The 22,130-nt window shown below is 46.9% G+C and overlaps 1 protein-coding gene across 2 annotated transcripts in view; it reads left to right on the top strand.

Annotated features, from left to right (window-relative positions):
• The window catches only part of TMEM132B (transmembrane protein 132B), a 416,404-nt gene that overhangs the window by 57,982 nt on the left and 336,292 nt on the right, over positions 1–22,130 (top strand). The window lies entirely within an intron of this gene.

The raw sequence follows: 22,130 nt of genomic DNA on the forward strand, positions 1-22,130 counted from the left end.
AGAGAGAGGGAGGGAGAGAGGGAGGGAGAGAGGGAGAGGGAGAGAGAGAGAGAGGGAGGGAGAGAGGGAGAGGGAGGGAGAGGGAGAGGAGAGAGAGAGAGAGGGAGGGAGAGAGGGAGGGAGAGAGGGAGGGAGAGAGGGAGAGGGAGAGAGAGAGAGAGGGAGGGAGAGAGGGAGAGGGAGGGAGAGGGAGAGAGAGGGAGGGAGAGAGGGAGGGAGAGAGGGAGGGAGAGAGGGAGAGGGAGAGAGAGAGGGAGGGAGAGAGGGAGAGGGAGAGAGAGAGAGAGGGAGGGAGAGAGGGAGAGAGAGAGAGAGAGAGAGAGAGGGAGGGAGAGAGGGAGGGAGAGAGGGAGAGGGAGAGAGAGAGAGAGGGAGGGAGAGAGGGAGAGGGAGGGAGAGGGAGAGGGAGAGAGAGAGAGAGGGAGGGAGAGAGGGAGGGAGAGAGGGAGGGAGAGAGAGAGAGGGAGAGAGAGAGAGAGGGAGGGAGAGAGGGAGAGAGGGAGGGAGAGGGAGGGAGAGAGGGAGAGGGAGAGAGAGAGAAGAGAGAGAGAGAGAGAGTGTTCTCGTGTTCTTCTTACAAGGACACCAGTCCTATTGGATCAGGGCCCCACCCTTATGACCCCATTTAACCTTAATTCCTTCCATAAAGGCTCTATCTCCAAAAACAGTCACACTGGGGGGCTTGGGCTTCAACATATGATTTTTTTTTTGGGGGGGACACAAAACTCAGTTTATAGCACCTCCCCTCCCTATGCGTCTTTCTCTAATCCTCAGCCTTGAAGGCCCTCTTTGTGTCTTTGTCGAGAAAACAAGAGCCGAGATCCCTTTTCAGTCTTGCCTCACCCTTGAAATTACTCTGTTACGTGGCCGGCTTCTCTCTGCTCTGTGAGTGGGGGCAGATTGAAAGGATGTTAAAGGATGTTCCAGAAAAGGTCACTGATAACAGGCCTTTGATTAGTTCCTGAGAAGAGGAGTCGGTGATTCCTCTCCTGGGCTGGAACGGGGGGTGCAGCCTGAGGCTGCACAGATGTCCGGACAGAAGGGGCCTGGCTGGGTCCACCCCGGGCTGTGAGCTTACGGGAGGCATCGCACCTCCTCCTCCACCACCCGAGCCGGCTCTGCGTGGAGGATGCCGTGGCCGCTGGCTGTGATTCTGGCGTTTTGCAAGCTGGAGCCGTCGGGCTCCTGAGTCGCTGAGCTGCAGAGATGCCTTCTCTGTACACTCTGGTTTGTAATTAAAACACAACTTGCCACTCTGATTAGATTGAGCAGTTAAGTTCATCTGGAAGAGTTTTTCATCCGCATTGTGTAATTAGCAACATATGATGCTTGTATTAGCTCAATTAAAAGTTATGGTGATTAATATGGATATCAAAGCAAAACCATAAATCAACAGATTCGGGGCACTTGGAGTTCAGGGGCTGGAAGGCAGAGAGCCAGCCATGGCCCAGCCCCGGGGAGCGTGACTTAGATGCAGCCTGGCTGGGCGCTGGGTGGTGAATAAGCAGAGGCTGGAGTCTGGTACCCGGCTGGGTTACTCCCGACATCTCTGAACCTCAGCTTCCCCATATCAGAAATGGGGGTACCAACACTTGCCCCTCGGATCGTCCTGGGATATGCTTTGCACATGATCTTTTCCCCTCTCTTCACCCTTGCTTCTAAAACGTGCCGACAGGCATTATCTGTCAAAATTAAAAACCATTCCTCCCTTTCCCCCAGCCACCCCACGCTGAGATATTTATCATTCAGATACATTTCCATGTGTGCAAAAATGTGGAACTTGTGCTAATAGTGACGGCAGTGATTGTCACAGGAGAGATTTGGGAAGAGCCTGAACTGATTAAATAAATCGTGATATATCCAAGCAAAGAAATACTTTGCAGCTTGTAAAAAAACAAAACAAATCACGGCAAGTCCATTAATAGTGATACAGAACTGACTCTAAGATGTGCTGCTAGTGGATAAAGCAAGATGGAGAACAGGGAGTGTAGAGTACCACCGTGTGTGTGTGTGTGTGTGTGTGTGTGCAAAAGAAAATACATATGTAAGTGTTTACAAATGTTGATTCCCGTGAAATTGGCAGCTCCTCCTGGGAGCGGAACGGGTTGTCTGGGGGACAGGAGGAGAGGTGAAAATTCTTGCCGTGTATCTTTTCAGTTTGGTGCCATTGTATATTTATTATTTATTTAATTAATTTAATTTAAAAATATTTTAGAAGAAAAATAAAAAAAGCAACCAACCAACCCACCTTCCCCCCCTAAAATTAGAAAAAAGTGCCTAGTCTAGTACTTTGTACAGATTTTCTCATTTAGTCCCTGTGACAGAGAACTTTCAGAGTGATTTTTCTTTGCTGGGAATTGTAACATTTTGTATCTGTCTTCTAGATTTTTAATACAGAAATGAAATCTAAAAATCTCAAACACCCGGGACTTCCCTGGTGGTCCAGTGGGTAGGGCTCCACGCTCCCAGTGAGGGGGGCCTGGGTTCGACCCCTGGTCGGGGAACTAGATCCCACATGCCGCAACTTAAGAATTCCGCATGCCGCAACGAAGATCCCGTGTGCTGCAACTAAGACCCAGTGCAGCCAAAAATAAATAAATAAATAAATAAATAAAAAAGAAATACGTAGCCTGAATAGTGAGGCTTCCAGCAGCAACTCAGGGACTGTGGCAGAGATGGAGGAGTGCATTACCAGAGTTTGGACCAATATTCTGGATGATGCTGACAGCCCATTACAGTCTTTGCTCTCTGCCATATTACATAGAGGTGCTTGTTTCTTGTATATCCTTCTAGAGTTTCTTTGTGCACATCCAAGCAATTACTAATATATTTTTTTATTTTTTCTAATTTTCTTAAGGAAAAGAAGCATCCTTTTGCATTGCTCTGTGGCATGCTTAGCAATACATCTTGGTAAACGGAGGTTATTTTGCATGAGGGTTTGGGAAAGGGACTCCTTCCTTCCTCCAGACATCTTTTTCTGAACCGAGGCTTGTCCTAACCTGCATCTGTGTGAGAACCCCGGGGCGATCCAGCCTCACTGCCTGGAGATCTGTAAGGAGGTGTAGGGGATCTTGTTCGGCTGCAAACCTTTAACAAGCCTACAGATGACGCTATTTCATGGAGGCCCAGGCAATCCTTAAACAAGTGCAGACTAAATCCCTGTGTGTTCAGTATTGATTTGATCTGGGCGTCCTGCCAGCCTTGGAGGAAGCCAAGATGGTGATGCAGGCCCTTCTTTCTCAGCAGCTCCAAGAGGTCTGGGATGACAACACTGGCGGGGCTTGTGTTTTCTGACAGTGGGTGGGGGCAACACCGGCCTCCTGGCTTTGATGTTTTCTTGGTTGGGCAGGCAATCAGCAGGTCCTGGAGGCCGCAGTAGCTTCCTAGTGGGTCTCCCTGCTTTTTTTCTTGTCCGTCTGTGTTTGGTTTTCAGATCGTAGCCAGAGTGAGCCTCTTAAGATGTTCAATCAGTTCGTGTCTCTCCTCTGCCCCAAGTCCTCCTGTGGGTCCCAGCTCACTAAGTGTAAAAATGCAAAGTCCTGAGCACAGCCCCCAAGGCCCCATCCCCTTACTTGTTATTCACCAGCCACTGGCCTCATTACCGGTCCTGAGAGGCCAAGCACACACCTACCACAGAGCCTTTGCGTGCACTGTTCCATTCATCTGGAATGCTCTTCCTTGACATTTGCATGGCTTACTTGCTCAGTTCAACATAATTCCGGTCATATATCATCATATCAAAAGGACATTTTTTTGACCATCCTGGCTCCAATAGCACCCAACCCTGTTCCTCCTTTCTCTTGCTTTGTTTTCCCTCAGCGTTTACAGTCACCTGCCCTAGAGTATAGTTCTCAGTTTATCTGCGTTTTGCACTAGGGTGTCAGCTTCATGAGAGCAGTGACTTCCTTTGTCTAGTTCATGGGGGTACCCCCAGGACCTAGCACAGCGCCTGGCACATAGTAGGTGCTCATTAAATACTAGTTGGAAGCATATTTAATGAGCACTTACTTTGTCGTGTACTTGGCACATGAGGATTTAGTGAGAATAAGACATGCCCCTTCTCTTCAAGAAGCTTAATGTCTAGTTAGAGAGGTGAATGGAGTCATTTTATCCGTGTGTTTTACAGGCACAGTGCCTTGGGCTCACTAGTGTCTCTGGGATTATACCTCAGTGAAGCTGGAAAAAACTTGCAAAGTAGTTACAATAATCAAGTGTGTATTTAAATCTTATGCTTGGTATTCATACACTTTGTAATCTGCCCTCATTAATTTTAACGAATCAGTGGACATTAAGGTTGTTTCTGACTTTTCGCTCTTCTGTACACAGAGCTAGAAATAACTGTTTGGAAATAAATTAGAAGAAGAAACAAACAAAAGTTTGAGACCTGAAAAAGTTATTGGTTCTAAAATACGTAAAGAAAATGGTAATACCAAAGCTAGTGTTCAAACAACCATAAAACATAATATAAAGTTGAAAAATTGATCAGTCAACCTCAATTTGCGTCGAGTCATAAAATAATTTTATATAGCATGGGTTGCAGGAGCGTTTCAGTATGTTTAGTACAGTGGAAGCCTTGAAAAGGAAGATGCCTGGAAAAGTCTTAAAAAATGCTTTGGAGATAACTGGCCTGCCTGAAATAAAGTTATTAAACAGAGTGTAATTAACCCCTGCAGGAACAGTAGAAATTCAGAGAAGAAGGGAGAGCCAGGGGCAGTTCTGGGAAGACTTCCTGGAGGAGGTGTGACTTGAGTTAGGACTTGAAGGTCTGGTAGAATTTGGATAAGTTTTGGTGGCAGGGGAGACTGGAAGGGGGAGTAGATTTCCTGACTAAGGTGCCTTGGCCAAGCCAGTGAGCTTGGGACAATGGCGCCCCCTCATGGAGTGGTCTCCCTGCCAAGGGCTGCGGCTCAGACTTGTGGGGCCACTGCAGTCTGTCTTTTGAGGTGTGTGAAACTGTCTTGCTGCGGACCCATATAAAATCTTCCCTCTGAACATCTGCATAAGAAAAATTGGATAGCGGGACTTTCCTGGTGGCGCAGTGGTTAAGAATCCGCCTGCCAATGCAGGGGACACAGGTTTGAGCCCTGATCGGGGAAGATCCCACATGTTGTGGAGCAACTAAGCCTGTGAGCCACAACTGCTGAGCCCATGCGCCACAAGTACTGAAGCCTGCGCACCTAGAGCCCGTGCTCCGCTACAAGAGAAGCCACCGCAATGAGAAGCCCACGCACCGCGACGAAGAGTAGCCCCCGCTCACCTCAACTAGAGAAAGCCCACACGCAACAACGAAGACTCAACACAACCAAAAGTAAAATAAAATAAAATCTTTAAAAAAAAAATAGTGTAATGCTGGGATGGGTCTGTGTTAGAAAAATACACCAAGAGAGACTGAGTGTAAATTTGGCCTGAGCATCCTGGCAGCCAGGGCAACAAAGGAAATAATCGCAGGAAGCAGGCTTTCCATAAGCACAGGGTCCTGATACAGCAAAGTGGATTCCTCCTCGTGGGAAGATTCCTTATCGGAATTACTGCAGTTATGTGGTTGCCTGGGGATTCAAAAGTGTCATAACATGAAGTACTTTCCAATGAACTGACTATTTATAAATTTAGTTTCTAGTCAACATTCTTCTAGGTGAGGGTTTCTCAGCCTTGGCGCTCTTGACATTTTGGGCTGGATCATTCTTTGCTGTGGGGTCTGTCCTGTGCATTGTAAGATGTTTAGCAGCATCCCTGGCCTCGACCCACCAGAGGCCAGTAGCAGACCCTCCCCACCCCCGCAAGTTGTGACAACCCGGAGTGTCTCTAGACATTGACAAATGTCCCATGGTGGGGGGCAAGACTGTCCCCGCTTGAGAACCACGGCTCTCTAGGAAAAGATAATGTTCAGGGGGCTTCCCTGGTGGCGCAGTGGTTGAGAATCTGCCTGCCAATGCAGGGGACACGGGTTCGAGCCCTGGTCTGGGAAGATCCCACATGCCGTGGAGCAACTAGGCCCGTGAGCCACAACTACTGAGCCTGCGCGTCTGGAGCCTGTGCTCCGCAACAAGAGAGGCCGCGACAGTGAGAGGCCCGTGCACTGTGATGAAGAGTGGCCCCTGCTCGCCGCAATTAGAGAAAGCCCTCGCACAGAAACGAAGACCCAACACAGCCAAAAATAAATAATAATAAATAAATAAATTAAAAAAAAAAAGATAATGTTTATTCCCACCCATCCCATTATATCAATATCTTTGTTGAAGGATTGGGCAGGAACTGTAGATTCAATACATTATAATGAACTGTAAAGTCAGTGCAGGTCAGAAAGTAAAATCACAAGTCTTGTAAGAAATGTAGGATTTCAGGATGTCAATGAAAGTGATATTGGCGATTTGCCAGAACCACAGCAGAACCATGGACCGATGAGGAATTCTCAGAGTTGGAGCAGTTAACACGTGAAGAAGAGGAAACTGACCAAATTGCTAATTTAATGGATGCTTCAAAATAGAATGATTTGAGCTTCAAAGGATTAAGAAATGACCTTGGGGAAATTGATGATGCCATAAAATGTTTTGGCCAAACCACGTATCCTTATGATCATGTTACAGAAGTCAAATGAGCAGGGAAGGACATTGCATCCTGTTCTTAACGATTTTGTTGGATGAATTAGATGATTGCTCTCAACCTTTTACTCATGCTTTGGTCTAAGGATTGGCCCATAGTTGCATTTATAATTTACATTTTGTAAAACATAAGAAAACAGTCTTATTTGCAAAAGTTTTATTTCGTGTTTTTTTTTTTTCTATATGAAGTCCTAGTCAGGCATGCCTTTTTTTGTGGTGGTAAACTTCACATAATATAAAATTCACCATTTAAACCATTTTAAAGTGTACATTTCAGTGGAATTTAGTACATTTACAATGTTGTTGCAACTATCACCACCGTTTAGGTCCAGAACATTGTCTTTTGTGGCTGTACCGTGTGGCTTGCAAGATCTCAGTTCCCTGACCAGGGACTGAACTCGGGCCCCGGCAGTGAAAGTGCTGAGCCCTAACCACTGGACTGCCAGGGAATTCCCTAGAACATTTTCATCACCTCAAAATAAAACCATATCCATTAACAGTCACTCCCCGTTTCCCTTTTCCTACAGCCCCTGGCAACCAGTAGTCTACTTTCTGTCTCTATGGATTTACCTTTTCTGGACACTTCACATAGCTGGAATGATAGAATATTTGGTTTTTTGTGTCTGGCTTCTTTCACTTAGCATAATGTTTTTAAGCTTTATCCATGTTTAGCATGTGTCAGTACTTCATTTCTTTTTATGGGTGAATAATATTCCATTGTATGGATAGACCACATTCTGATTATCCAGTCCTCCATTGATGGACATTGGGGTTGTTTCCACATTTTGGTTATTGGGATTAGTGCTGCTATGAAGATTCGTGTACAAGGTTTTGTTTGAACACCTGTTTTCATTTCTCTTGGGTGTATACCTAGGAGGGGAATTGCTGGGTCATATGGTAATTTTATGTTAATTATGTTATATGCTAATTCTATGTTAATTACGATATGGTAATTCTAAGACATGATTTTTTTGCTTTTTTGGCTGCATTGGGTCTTCGTTGCTGCGCCGGGGCTTTCTCTAGTTGCGGTGAGCAGGGCTACTCTTCGTTGCCGTGCGCGGTCTTCTCATTGCGGTGGCTTCTCTTTTTGTGGAGCACAGGCTCTAGGTGCGCGGGCCTCGGTAGTTGCAGCACGTGGGCTCAGTAGTTGTGGTGCGTGGGCTCTAGGGCACGCAGGCTTCAGTAGTTGTGGCGCGTGGGCGTAGTTGTGGCGCGTGGGCTTAGTTGCTCCACAGCATGTGGGATCTTCCTGGACCAGGGCTCAAACCCGTGTCCCCTGCATTGGCAGTCGGAGTCTTAACCACCACGCCACCAGGGAAGTCCTGTTGTGTTTTTTTTTTAATTGGTGAAATTTCTGCACTTAGCTTGCTATCAATCCAAAAATCCCACTTTTACCATGTGATGCATATTGGGGCTGCTTCCAGTCTTTGCCTTCTGTGAAAACAACGTAGCGTGCATGTCCTCGTATGTTCATCTTTGTGTGCAAGTTCACATATACCTGTTCGGTTTTCATTTTAATGCAGCAGGAGCAACTCCGCGTCCATTTAGTAGCTTGCTCACAGATATGGGTGTCAAAGTTGCATATGACGGAGTCCCACAGAGATGTGTCAGACCAAATTAAGGGGGTCAAGCCTGGGAGTTAGCACCGTGGCTTCCAGACCCAGCTCTGCCTTGGACCAACTACTAAACCTCTTCGACTTTAACGGGGTTGATAATAATATTAGCTGACATTTCTTGAGTACTTGCTATGTGCCAGGCACTGTTTTAAGCTCTTGACACAGTGATACATTTAATCTTCACAAAAAACTTCTGAGAAAGGTACTTCTGTCTGTCCCATTTTGCAGATGAGAAAACTGAGGCACAGACAAGGTCAGCAAATTGCCCAAGATTACATAGTTAATAAATGTGCTCCTTAACTAGTAGAGTGATTGGGAGGGTCTAATATAAAGGCTGCATGGGTACGGTGGAAAATGGCTAGCCTCAGAATCAGTTCTGCCCTTCCCTGAGTCTCAGTTTTCTCATCTGCAAACTGGGAATAAGGTTTACCTAGCAGGGTTTATTGGATTGGTCATTACTCCATTTATTCATTCAGCCAGGACTAAGCCTACACTGGAGGGTGATGGAGAATTGTTACAAGGTACCAGCTCTCACAGGGCCCACAATCTAGAGGGAAGGTTCCCTAGCATTAGAGCAAAGGCACATTTAGCTCCTGACTGTACTCAGTGCTTTGTAAGCCCTTGAGGACTGGTAGTTATAATAATGGATAATCACGTGTGTCATAAATGTTAAGTGCTGTACCAGTGTCAGGTAGAAATGGTATTGAAAATTCTCTTGTCTCTTAGAAGGTGTCTGCATGGAGCGGTGATGAGAAAGGTATGGGGGAGACCCAGGTTCCTTGGGACTTAATATGAGTTACGTTTGTCAAGGACTGACTTTGTATCAGATCTGGAAGTACTTTACATGTATGAACTCATTTAATCCTCACAAAAACCCCACGGGGAAGGTACTATCATTATCCCTGTTTTACAGATGAAGAAATTGAGGCACAGAGAGATAGAGTAACTCACTCAAGACCACACAACTCCTGAGTGGCAGAGCTGGGGTTCAGATCCAGGCGGTCTGGCTCTAGACCTGTGATTCTAATCATTTTGCTCTGTGGGGCTCCTGCAATGGGTCTGGAGTACTGGGGTAGGGTAGGGGTGCCTGCCATGCCACAAGGGCAGACTCCTTCCAGGCCAGGAGGGGCGGCGTTGCAGATGCTATAGGGACTCACCTGGGATGGTTTCCTTGTGATCCCAGGACCACCTCTCTCACAGGATCATGCAGAATCAGCAGCTCAGAGACCAAGGCAATTTTGACAAGTCTAGAAGATGCTGTGGTCCCTGCCCTCACCCTTCGCCACTACCATGCTGGTCCAGCATCCTACCACTGACTCCCATGGGTTTCCACTGGCCATGAGAGCTACTCTGCTTGTGTGTAAGGCTGATCAAAGGTGCCCGGAAATAATGAATTCCAGGAGTCCAACTCCTTGGGATGGGATAACACTGAGTTTTTCCTGCACTGTCTCCCAGGGCTGCCCAGCAGGATGGAGCCCAGTTGGTCACAGTGCTCCGTGCTATATCAAGAGTGCTCTAGCTTGATAACACTCTCTTTATTGACTCTTCTCATCTCTGCCTCACTTTTAACTCCCCGCCCGATGTTTCCTGGGGTCACCTCCATCTCCACTCTAATTCTTGTCTCAGATCTGCTTCTGAGGTTCCCAAAAGTTGCTGGGGTCAGTTCCACCATCATCTGGAGCCAGCGGCGCGGGAAGCCCACCCCCGCCCCTGCCCTTGGCTTCTGAGCCTCACTGCAGGACCGTGAAGCTTCACTGAGGTTGGACCGGCGGGAATTTGCATGGCCTCTCGTTCCCCGGCCAGCTGCCTTCATTAGCACCTCGGGGGCTCCCGGGACCAGAACACATGTGTGTGAACAACTGCAGATGGTCGGCGTGTGAGGAGGGATTTGGCATCTGGATCTTGATTAATGGGGAATTGTGGAGGTTGGCAGCTTTGGGGTGGGAAGGCAGCAGCAACTCTCTCGGCTGCTGACCCTGAAAAGATTTTGGGGAAAAGTCGAACAGTTTGGGCCTTGATGCTCTCCCGACCTCAGCATTTCTGACATGCTCCTGTGCCCACCATGATTCACTGGAAACCACAGGGAGCAGGAAACTCAGATGATTTTGCAACAGGGCAAGAGGTCAGGGCTGAACCTTTTCAAGCTTGGAAGGCTCCCTTGAGGGGGTTGGTGGTGCGCAGCGGCGATGGCTAGAATATTCTCTACGGTAGACATCCCTGGGAGCCCACCCAACAGCCCGTGTCGCTTCTCCTTTGTGGCTAGAATAATATTCATTCTGGAGATGATGGACCCCCATGAATCCTGATTGGTCTAAGCCTATGTGTCAATTAGCTCCTCCTTTGCCAGTGATTGGTCTAGAACTGGCCATGTGACCAGGTTCTAGCCAATGAGATAGAAGAGCAAGTGTGCAGAAGGCCCTATGAAAAATGCACTCCCTGGAGAGAGGGGCGTGTGGGCGCAGAAAGTCCTTCTTTGCTACGCGCTTCCTTCCTGCTTGGGATGCGGTCGTGTGAGGACGTGCTGACTAGCTGCGTAGCCACGGTGCCTTGGCGAGCATGCTCAGGAAGGCAGAGCAAGAAGCTGGAAACACGCCTGGGTCCCTAAAGACACCACCGAACCTCTGAAGCAGTCCTGCGGTTGCCTACCTCTGAATTTCTCTCCTTAAGTAAATAACACGTCCTTATGGCTTAAGCCACTTTTAGTTGGGCTTTCTGTTATTTCAGCCAAACACCGTCGTGATGGATAAGGTCACTTTCGAGAAGTCTTTCTGGGGGATTCTTTAGTATTTCAACACTTGCTTCAGGACTTGTTTTTGAACTCTCAGCACTTTGCAGAGTCAGAACTTACATTTTTCTCCCTCCTAGAAGACTGTATTGACATCTGTATTAGTCAGGAATCTTGGGGTTGCTGTGAAGAAAAACCCAACTCAAACGGGCTAAATAAATAATCTTTTTATCTATCTTTCTGTCTATTGAAAGAATTGATGGGCTCTGCAATGAAAAAATCAAGGCACAGATTTTCTAGTGTTGCAACTTCAGGTATAGCTGTATCCAGGGGCTCAAACTGTATCATTGGGAATTTCCTTTCCTTCTCCTGGCTTTGCTTTTCTCTTGGCTATGTTCCTGGGCAGGTTTTCCTCTTGAGGTGTCAGAATAGCTGCTGATGCTTCCAGATTTGTATGTGCCCATCCTCCCAGTTTTGCAATTCTAGTGGAAAGAGAATGGCTCTTTCTCAGTAATTTCACCGTTTCTCCCAGAATTTCATCGAAGGGGCCCAGCTAGGGTCCATCCTGGAACCAGTCACTCTGCTCAGGACGATAGAGAATGCCGGTTGGCCTGGGTCAGGTGCTGGCTGGCATCAGTCTCCCCGAACTCCCATGGGCTAGGAGTAGGGGAGGAGGGCTCCCGAAGGAGAGCTGGGAGTGATGAACAGGAGAAGGGGACGGGAGCCCAGGCAGGCGGCAAAAACAACAGATGTCTCCTGCACAGTCTAAGGTATTTTGGGAGGAGAGGAGACACTGCAGATTTCCTCTAGTTTCTTTTTTTAATTGCTAGTTGTAGAGCCTTTTGTTTTAAAAAAAACCTTACACGTGAGGCCAACATGTAAAGGAGAAGGATGTGGTGCTTTTCAGCCTGCAGCTTCTGGGAGGGGGTTGCAGTGGGTTGTCATCTGTTTGAATCAGTAGGACAGTGCTTCTTAAAGTGTGGTCCTTGGGCTGGCAACTTCAGCACCTGGAAACCTGCTAGACATCCAGATTCATAGGTCCCTGCCCTGGACCCAGGCAGCCAGAAACTCTGCATGTGAGGCCCAGGAATCTGTGTTTTAACAAACCCTCCAGGTGAATCTGAGTGTGCTAAATTTTGACAACTACTCAATAGAGAATGTAGAGGTGGAAACCTCTTTTGGTTTGATTGCTGGTTTGTGGCCTATCAACACTGCTGTTTTATCCTCTCTCTTCCTTTTGTGAATTGTGTTAGTTTCCTAGGGCTGCCACAACAAATTACTACCAACCTGGTGGCTTTAAAATGACAGTTCTGGAGGACAGAAATCTGAAATCAAGGTGTTGGTCGGGCCACACTCCCTCCAAAGGCTGTAGGAGAGAGTCCTTCCTGGCCTCTTCCACCTCCTGATGATCGCCGGCCTTCCTTCGCTAGCAGACCCGTCACTCCAGCTTCTATCTCTGTTGTCACCTGACCTTCTCTCTGTGTGTCTCTGTCTCCTCTTACAAAAACACCACTTATTGGATTCAGGGCCCACCCTAATCCAGTTAGGACTGCATCATAACTAATTACTTCTGCCAAGACCATAAATCCAAATAAGATCACATTCTGAGGTTCTAGGTGGACATGAATTTTGGGTGGGGCACTGTTAAACTACATGGATTACTCAGTGAGCCCAGAAATGTGAAGTTTTAGACCACATCCATCCCTGAGGCTTGAATAAGCAGAACCTTACTTTAAGTCCAAGCAGGAAAACTTGGGCACATTTTTCTCAATAAATAACAATATAAATAAGCTTGCACATTTACACTGCCCTTGTTCCAGTGATTTTTGAAATATATTTTTTAGTGGTGGAACTCTTTTATCCCTGCAAAAAACATTGTGCAGGAACGTGGGCTATAAAACACAGCGGCCTTGACTCCAGCCGGGTTAGAAGCTCTGCCCACTCTTTGCCCAGACGTAGTTTTTCCTTTTCTCATTTATTTATTTATTTTTAAAATTATTTTATTTATTTACTTTTGGCTGCATTGGATCTTCGTTGCTGCACGTGGGCTTTCTCTAGTTGCGGCCAGCAGGGGCTCCTCTTCATTGCGGTGCGCGGGCTTCTCGTTGCGGTGGCTTCTCTTTGTTGCAGAGCACAGGCTCTAGGTGCGCGGGCCTCAGTAGTTGTGGCTTGCGGGATCTAGAGTGCAGGCTCAGTAGTGGTGGCGCGCGGGCTTAGTTGCTCCGCGGCATGTGGGATCTTCCTGGACCAGGGCTCGAACCCATGTCCCCTGCACTGACAGGCGGATTCTTAACCACTGTGCCACCAGGGAAGTCCCCAGACATAGTTTTTAAATTCTAGGATTCCAGAGAACAGAGTTTGAAAACAATTGCTTATACATTTATAACTCATATCAATCCCTGTTAATACCTTTTTTTTTTTTTTTCACCGTGCCGTGCGGCATGTGGGATGTGGGATCTTAGTTCCCCCCCTGGAGAATCGAATTGGTGCCCCCTGCATTGGGATCACGGAGTCTTAACCATTGGACCACCAGGGAAGTCCCTCCTTCTTAATACTTAAAACTACACATGACTTGGTAAAAACAGGTCAAATAGTACATAGTAATAAAGTTATGAAATGAAACTTCTTTTGTGTTCCCCTCCCCCCAATTCAGTCTTTAACTCTAAAGATACCGTCTATCTATCATTCCAGAAAATCTTACATGCATGTACAGTTTGTGTGTGTGTGTGTATGTGTGTGTGCTTTTTCATCTGTGTGAAGGAAGGCGTAGTGTACACACTCTTTTGTACTTTGGTTTAAAAAATTCACTTATATTCTAGAGCTTTCCCCACAAATGCATATAGATCTGCCTTATCCTTTTAATAGCTACATAATATTCCACTGTCTGCATATATTATAATTTACTTCAAAAACCTCCCTGCTGACGGTATTTATGTTGCTTCCAGTTTTTTCCCCCATTATATACAATGCTGGTGTGAATACCTTTGCCTTTCTCATGCATTGTTACTCTCTCACAGTTCCTTTGCTAGACCCTGTCTTAATTCTTTCTAGAGCTTCTCCACGAGAGGGCTTCACATTTGAAGGAGATGGAAGTTTGAAAGTGAGGTGGTAGCCCCACATTACAGGCATTTGATTTCTTAAATTTCCTCTGCCAAGAATTTCTTCTTGAAAAAAAAAAATCAACTTCTCGTTTTTCTAACTTTTTTTCTTAAGATTTTTTTTTGATGTGGACCATTTTTAAAGTCTTTATTGAATTTGTTACAATATTGCTTCTGTTCTATGTTTTGGTTTTTTGGCCACGAGGCATGTGGGATCTTAGCTCCCCGACCAGGGATTGAACCCACACCCCCTGCATTGGGGGGCGAAGTCTTAACCACTGGACTGCCAGGGAAGTCCTCTAACTTTTCTAACTTTTAACCTACTTCTCTTTTCTAGACAAATGCCTGCAATAGACAGCCCCTGATCATGGAATTTTCCTGATGTATTCCCAGCCAATAAACATCTCCTGATTAGTTGATTTATAAATTGGCTTTAGGAGAAAGTTTTAGGCACAAATTAGAATTGACACCTGCTTGCCAAGACAGACAGGGATATGCTGTAAATATTGGGAGAGGGTTAAATGTGCAAAGTCACGTTATGCATTTTTTTCCCTCTCACAAGTACATAAATAGCTCCCATGTTGTTCCTAAGGACTCAAGCTTGACTTCTTTGGGCAATTAATTAATTGAGGTGTTCAGCGAAGTTGTTTTGTTCTTTTCTGTTTTTAGATCTGGCAAAAGTATTATTATGGACTCCTCTAGTGAAAGAGCAGACCTATCGGATGAAAGTTACTTTAATATAAGAAGTCCTAGCCTGGAGAAGTTGGGAAAATCTTTTTTCTTCTGAGGGTCTCAATTTCCTCATCTGTCAAATGGGTTGAGTGGATCAGAGAGCTGACAAAACTTCTCCAGTTCAGCTATTCCATAGCTCTTTGAGGGTCATACTGGCTTGTATATATATCTGTGATATCACTGACTTTGGGTGTTTTCTGCCTCAGGTGGGTCAATGTGTTAACCTTGGGAAAGGAGACTTATCCAGACCGGGAATAGGATTCTTACCTAACCCAAGTGTCTGATAAAAGTGGTTACTAGGCCTTTAGTCATCTGAGATTAGGTTTGACTGTCTAGAGCAGAGGAAATCAAGATAATAAGGGCTTAAACATGGGAGAAATTAATTTTCATCTCTCACCACTGGTGTGGTGACTCCATGTATCAAAAAATCATGGGTTCCTTCTACCCTTTGCTTTGCCATCCTTGGCTTGTGACTCCTAGTCTCATGGTCACCTCATGGTCCAAGGTGGCTCCCAGAGCTCCAGCTATCACCTCCACCTTCCAGGCAGTGGCTGGAGGAAACAGGTCCCTCTGCTTGCTGTTTTAGCTCTCTTTGAGTGGTCTTCTCAGAAGTCCCACACTGAGCTGATAAAGTTTTTTGCTAAGGACCCTTTTCACAGAGACATAAGCAGTGTCTCCAAGTCAGGGGACCTGTCTTACACAACCACCTCCCTAGGAATCTGGCACAGTTCTGGACCATAGCAGCCATTTAGTAAGCACTTGTGGTTTGATAATTGAATTTTCTGCTAATTTAATAGTGCATTGGAAAGTCTTTTACTGATTATTATAGAAGTATGTATAAGGGTCTGTCTTTCCCGCTAGAGACCAAAGGCTCTTGTAGTCGGGCATGTGGACACTTTCCCTGGGAATCCCTTAGCACAGTTTCTAGCACATAGTCAGTCCTTTGTAGGTATTTATTTGGCATGGTCAGCAGGCTATTTTTCAACCAGTGCTGATCCTGTAGACTCCAGGGTAAGAACGTTCATTGTTCTGTAACATCTATGATCAGGTGAGGACATTTCTTCCCTTTTGGCCCAGAGCTGGAGTTGTTTTCATCTTTCCCATATTGACTATGTAGATTGACATGATTTGGGTCTTGCCTTATCTGCTGATGCCGGATGTTGGGGAGGACCCAGGTGATCTAAGCCTGTGGTTCTCGAGCTTTGCTGTGTAACATCATCTCTTAGGTACTTGTTAAAAAATGCAGATTCTGGGGCCCAGCCAATGGGATTCAGAAGGGTTAGGCTGGGGCCCAGGAATCTGTATTTTCAGCAAGCAGTGCAGGTGATTCTGATGCAGGTGGTTCGGGGCCAGCAATCCAAGGAACACCTATCCAAGCGCTGTCCTTGGTCCTGACACGGTATCAGACAGATCCCTGCCGTGTCCAGGAGAAGGTTGCCTGTGTCACCTGGTGTCCGGATGCACCAAAAAGATAAGACTTCTCTCCTCTGTGGAGAAGATTCCTGCTCCATTATTAACGTTACGTTTACATTGCTGTTGCTTTATCAGGGGTGAGGGCTGCGATGGTGATGGACACATCCTAACTCTGGTCCTCCAAACTCCAGGGAGGCTGCTGCTGCTTTTTGATGGTAGTGGTGGGCAGAGGGCGGTGGGACCCCTGGCAGTGGGTACATTGTACTTCTCACCTATACAATAAGGGGTTAATAGGAAGTTCAACTCAGGTCAGGTGGCAAACAAAGGGAGAGCCCTGCTAGCTCTCACTTTGTGCTGTGCCCAAGTCCGAGGCCAGCCTAGCAGTGCCAAATTATGATTTGGAACTCCCCAAATATATCGCAAATGGTCCACTTCTCTGTATTTCCCTGTTGCCACCCTCATCCAAGCCACTGCCGTCTCTCGCCCGGGAGATTGCTGTCCCTCCCAGCTCCTCTCCCCGCTTTCCCTCTGCCACCCAACCCGTGCTCCACCCATGAGCCAGTGGAATCATGTCCTCCTCCTCCTTCGAAATTCACGTAACATGAACTTAAACAGTGACAACTGAGCAATGCAGTGGCATTTGGTACATTCACGCTGTTGTGCAACTACCACCTCTGTTTAGTTCCAAAACCTTTCCGTCACCCCCAAAGGAAACCTTGTACCTATTAGCAGCCGCTCCCCGTTCCCTGTCATCCCAGCCCCTGGCAGCCACCAGTCAGCACTCAGTCTCTGTGGATTTGCGTATTCTAGACACTTCATATTGTTGCGGTGCACAGGCTTCTCATCACGGTGGCTTCTCTTGTTGCGAAGCACGGGCTCTAGAGCGCAGGCTTAGTAGTTGTGGCGCACGGGCTTAGTTCCGCGGCATGTGGGATCTTCCCGGACCAGGGCTCGAACCTGTGTCCCCTGCACTGGCAGGTGGATTCCTAACCACTGCGCCTCCAGGGAAGTCCCTAAGATCATTTTTTTTGGAGGTCCAGGTTGTGGCATGGATCGACACGTCATTCGTTTTTTATGGCTGAATGATATCCCATTGTACTGATGGGCCACATTTTCCCAGTCTGTTCGTTCACTGATGCACACTTGGGCCAGCAGAAAAAATTTTAAAAGGTAGTGTCATGCCTCTCCGCTGCTTATGACTCTACTTCAGCGCTTCTCCTCCACTGTCTTGGTCCCTCGTGCTGCCTGTTGACCCATCTGACACCTGTCGAAACACCACCTCATGCCATCTGTCCACTCCCTCCCTGCCACTTCCCTGGCCTTTCTGTTCTTTGAAAACCTGAGCTCTCTGACTTTGAGCTAGGCTGTTCGCTTTCCTGTAATCTTTTCATGGCTGCCTGAGCTTGTGTCTCCCCAAAGGCAGACCTTGAGACAAAGATTTGGGTGCAGGTAGGTCATCGGAGGGGTGATTGCAGAGAGTGGGGAGTGGAGACAGGGAAGAGAGGACAGGTAATCACAGGTGTGCTACTGGGCAGATCACAGGGCACCTGGGGCTAACTCCCCCTGGGTGACTGGGTAGAACACACCTCTAAGCATTCCAACCTGGGCGCAAAGAAGCGGGGATTTATCACCTCCTTTCCACCCTTCTTGGCTGGCACTGCCCACACCAGGCTGAACATGCTCCAGGGGCCAGGAGAGCCTCAGGTAGAGAGAGGTGGGTAGAAGTCACCAGCGTCTGGGAGCCGCCCGTCAATGCCGCAGGTGACCTCCAGGGGGCGCCCAGGGGGATGTGGCTTCGCTTTGATGCCCACACTTCTGACAGGCTTTCTCTGGACTTGCCGTTAAGTTCTCTCTCCTGGTATCCTGTTGTTCTCCTTCACAGACGTGATTTCAACTTGTTAGTGTAAGTTGGCATACTTATTTAAGTCAAGTTCGCCTCCTGGATGGCGGCAGCTCTCACCGTTGCTGGTCGCCGTATTCCCTGTGCTTAGCAACAATATTGGCGCACAGTGGATGCTCGGTGTATATGGTCCAGTGAATGAATCAGCGGCTCCAACGTCCGCTGATCTCCCCGCTGAGTTGTTCAGAAGGGCTGTGGTTCCAGGAGCAGGTTTTGATGTCCCAAGGACCTAATCTTTGGCGCTTTTCACCTGAGAATGCACAAAAGCCTGAGATGCAGGAAGCACAGAGCAACTGAGCATATTTGTTTTTCAAAACCAGACTTGATTGTATTTGGATTTTGTGTTCCTTCTTTTTCTTTTTTTCCTAAAGGGATTGACTTCTCAGAGTAAAGACGCTGGGGAATTTCTTGGAGGTTATTACATATTTTCTGTCACGTGGCCGCCTCTGTTTGTCAAAAGAATCTCAAATTTGAGCTTTCCTTTCTCTGCTTTATGCAATTTGGTTTCCTGTCCCTGTTCCTTCTCTTTCAAGCTTCGGACTGTTCTGCTGAAGTTAATTCCCAGGAGTGTTAGGTGTTGATTTTATATTTGTTCATTTCTTACAGCGCATTCAAAGAGCGATTTTTATAAGTCCAGTGGTTTCGTTTTCTGGGCTTGATTTGTAAGAAAGGTTTTGTTTGGAAAGCTCGGAAAGTCAGAGAAATGTATGGAAGAAAACGATGAGAAAAGGTGATTGAGATGGCTAAGAAAAGTGGAGCGTTGGGCTCACGTGGGAATTTTATAGTTTTGCAGACCACTATTGATCTGTTTCCTCTCAAAATGCTGGTATTTATTTGCATTTAAAAGTGTTGAGAATAATTAGAAGGAAGGGGATCAGGGAGTTGATAAGAAAAAGGGGAGGTAAGGCAGACAGTAGACCTGAAGGAGATGCGTTCGTTTCTTTGTTAAGAAAATATCAGTAGAACCCCACCCAGTCCCAGTCTCTGATTTAGTGCTGGGAATAGAAGATGAAAGATACAGACCCTTGCTCTCGGGAGACTTACATTCTCTAGAGGGAGACCAAGTTTCAGTCCAGCGTGGTATTATGGTAGCATGTGCCCAGAGAGAAGGTGGGAGGGCAGAACTGGGATGCCAGGCATGGGAGGGTTAGGGAAGGCTTCCTGGAGGAGGTAATGAATGGGCAATTCAGTTTTGTCCATTCAGGAGAGTGACAGAGAAGGGGGAAGATGATCTGAAGTCTCAGGCTTAGGAAATGTAAGCGAGGAAAAGTGTGAGATTTATAAGTGTTGATGATGCAACCAGACCAAGGGGTTCTGATTTGCTGTGGCATGTGTCCCCAGGGATAGACCTAAGACTCTCTGGCCTTGGGAGTTGAACCAGAGTCATAGACAGGATTCTTTGGGTTGTAGGAAACAGAAACTCAAGTCAAACTGCTTAAGGAAAAAAAAGAAAAAGAAAAGAAAAAATTTCCCTCCCATTTGGGTATATATAAAGAAAAAATTCAGAGGTCTGGCTTCAGGCATGGTTGGATCCAGGAACGGAGGATATTTATTCCATTGGAGCTTGGTCTCTTTCTTTTAGTCTCTTGGCTCTGCTCTTTTCTGTGTTCTTCTCACAGTGGCAGGATGGCTGTCAGTAGTTTCAGCCTACATCCTTGCCTTTCTGTAGGCCCAGCAGAACATCATGCCTTTTCCTCGATGGTGCCAAAGTCCCGGAATTGAGTGCGAGTTGGCCCAGGTGCACACACTTGAGGTTTGGAAGGTGGAGATTAGGGAGAGCTACCTTTTTTCCATTTCTCCAGGCAAGTGTCATAGCGGAGGTGCCTGGCTTTTCTGGGGCGGAGTCAGCAAAGCCACTGCCTGCTGATGGCTTTCAGGGGGTGGAGAGGCAGGCGTGGGGACCAGTTTTGATGGGGTGGACCGTAGCAGGCATGGTGCCACAGTGGCAACCTGTAGATTGTGGCTTTTTCTGTATGGTAGTGGCTTCCTTGGGGTACTGGCTTCCAGATGGTGGCAGAGGTGGTGTGATTCTGGAGGGGGCAGCTGGGGTGGTGATTTCCTAGTTCAGCTGGTGGCTTCCTCATCATCCAGGGGACAATACCTCTTCTGTGCCCTGGATCCTCCATGTGGCTTGAAGGGTCCTTTCTGAAATATTAACCTATAGAGCCTGCTTCTTCAACCTTCCCAATGATCCACCGTAAGCCCTTTGCTTCCCTCTAAGACGTCTCTCTCTGCTTCAGCTAATGGCAGTGGATTCTGTTGTCTGCAACAAAACCCTGACCAACACGTTTAGTGGCTGAGGCCGTCACGCTGGAGCCGAGGGAATGCACTCCAAGTTGGTTTGGGAATAAGTCCCTGTCTCTTCCACGGTGTCAGTGGTAGAACAAACTCCCCAGGATTGCTGTTCTGATTAGTGGCACGTTTCTCAGCTGTCTGCTCCCTTTGACAGGACCTGTTATTCGAGCTGACATCTTCCCAGGGCTCACCAGCGCATCTCCTCAGCCCTGCTGAGCTACCTTACAGGTAAGGTCTCACTCATGGACCTTAAAAAAACCCCACATAAATGAAACTTCTGACCCTGGATAGTCTAGAGTCAAAGGGTAGGTGTGAGTCCTTGATACCCTCGCTTGACCTCCTCCAGTTTTTCTTTTGGGCCACGCTTTGCGGCTTGAGGGATCTTAGTTCCCCGGTCAGCGATTGAACCCTGAACCCTGGACCCAGCAGTGAAAGCACCAAGTCCTAACCACTGGATCACCAGGGAATTCCCCAGGAGACCTTTTTTTTTTTTTTTTTAATCAGTCATCAATTTTATACACATCACTGTATACATGTCAATCCCAACTGCCCAATTCAGCACACCACCATCCCCACACCACCGCAGTTTTCCCCCCTTGGTGTCCATACATTTGTTCTCTACATCTGTGTCTCAACTTCTGCCCTGCAAACTGGTTCATCTGTACCATTTTTCTAGGTTCCACATACATGTGTTAATATACGATATTTGTTTTTCTCTTTCTGACTTATTTCACTCTGTATGACAGTCTCTAGATCCATCCACGTCTCAACAAATGACTCAATTTCGTTCCTTTTTATGGCTGAGTAATATTCCATTGTATATATGTACCACATCTTCTTTATCCATTCGTCAGTCAATGGGCATTTAGGTTGCTTCCATGACCTGGCTATTGTAAATAGTGCTGCAATGAACATTGGGGTGCGTGTGTCTTTTTGAATTATGGTTTTCTCTGGGTATATGCCCAGTAGTGGGATTGCTGGATCATATGGTAATTCTATTTTTAGTTTTTTAAGGAACCTCCATACTGTTCTCCACAGTGGCTGTATCAATTTACATTCCCACCAACAGTGCAAGAGGGCTCCCTTTTCTCCACACCCTCTCCAGCATTTGTCGTTTGTAGATTTTCTGATGATGCCCATTCTAACTGGTGTGAGGTGATACCTCATTGTAGTTTTCATTTGCATTTCCCCAGGAGACCATTTTTAAAAGTACACGCACCTACTTCTATAAGGGCGAGTTCCTGGGAAATCGAAAGCAGATCTTTTCAGTTCAAATGCCACTTCCTGGACTGCCTGTCCTTCTTCCAGACGAGGTTCAGCTTCCCCCTTGCATCTCCCTTTGGCCCCTCTGTGCTTTGTTTTCATGCGCTCAGCCCATCATAGTTTGTAATTGGGGATGTCGAGGTGTGATTACTTGGGAAACGTCTGCTACTCCCGCCGGGCTGGAAGCTCTGAATGGCCAGGACGTTGATGCTGACTTGATATATAGAGTATGGGCCTGAGGCACCTTTGCTGAATGAGTGATCCCGGGAGCGCATGGGGGGGTATAAATGTCTCCAGAGCTCCCAAAGTAGGCAAGTGGTGGTGGGCTGGGATAGAGCAGCTTCCTTTAAAGCAAGGATTCTTAGCCCATTTTGCACCCTGGGCCCCTTTGGTAGTTAGGCAAAGCTGTCTCAGGAAAATGTCTTTAAATGAATACCAATTAAAAAAATTGAATCACAAAGGAAACCAATTTTATTGAAATCCAGATAT

The sequence above is a fragment of the Balaenoptera physalus genome, assembly GCF_965194825.1.
Source record: "Balaenoptera physalus genome assembly, chromosome: 12".
Lineage (NCBI taxonomy): Eukaryota > Metazoa > Chordata > Mammalia > Artiodactyla > Balaenopteridae > Balaenoptera > Balaenoptera physalus.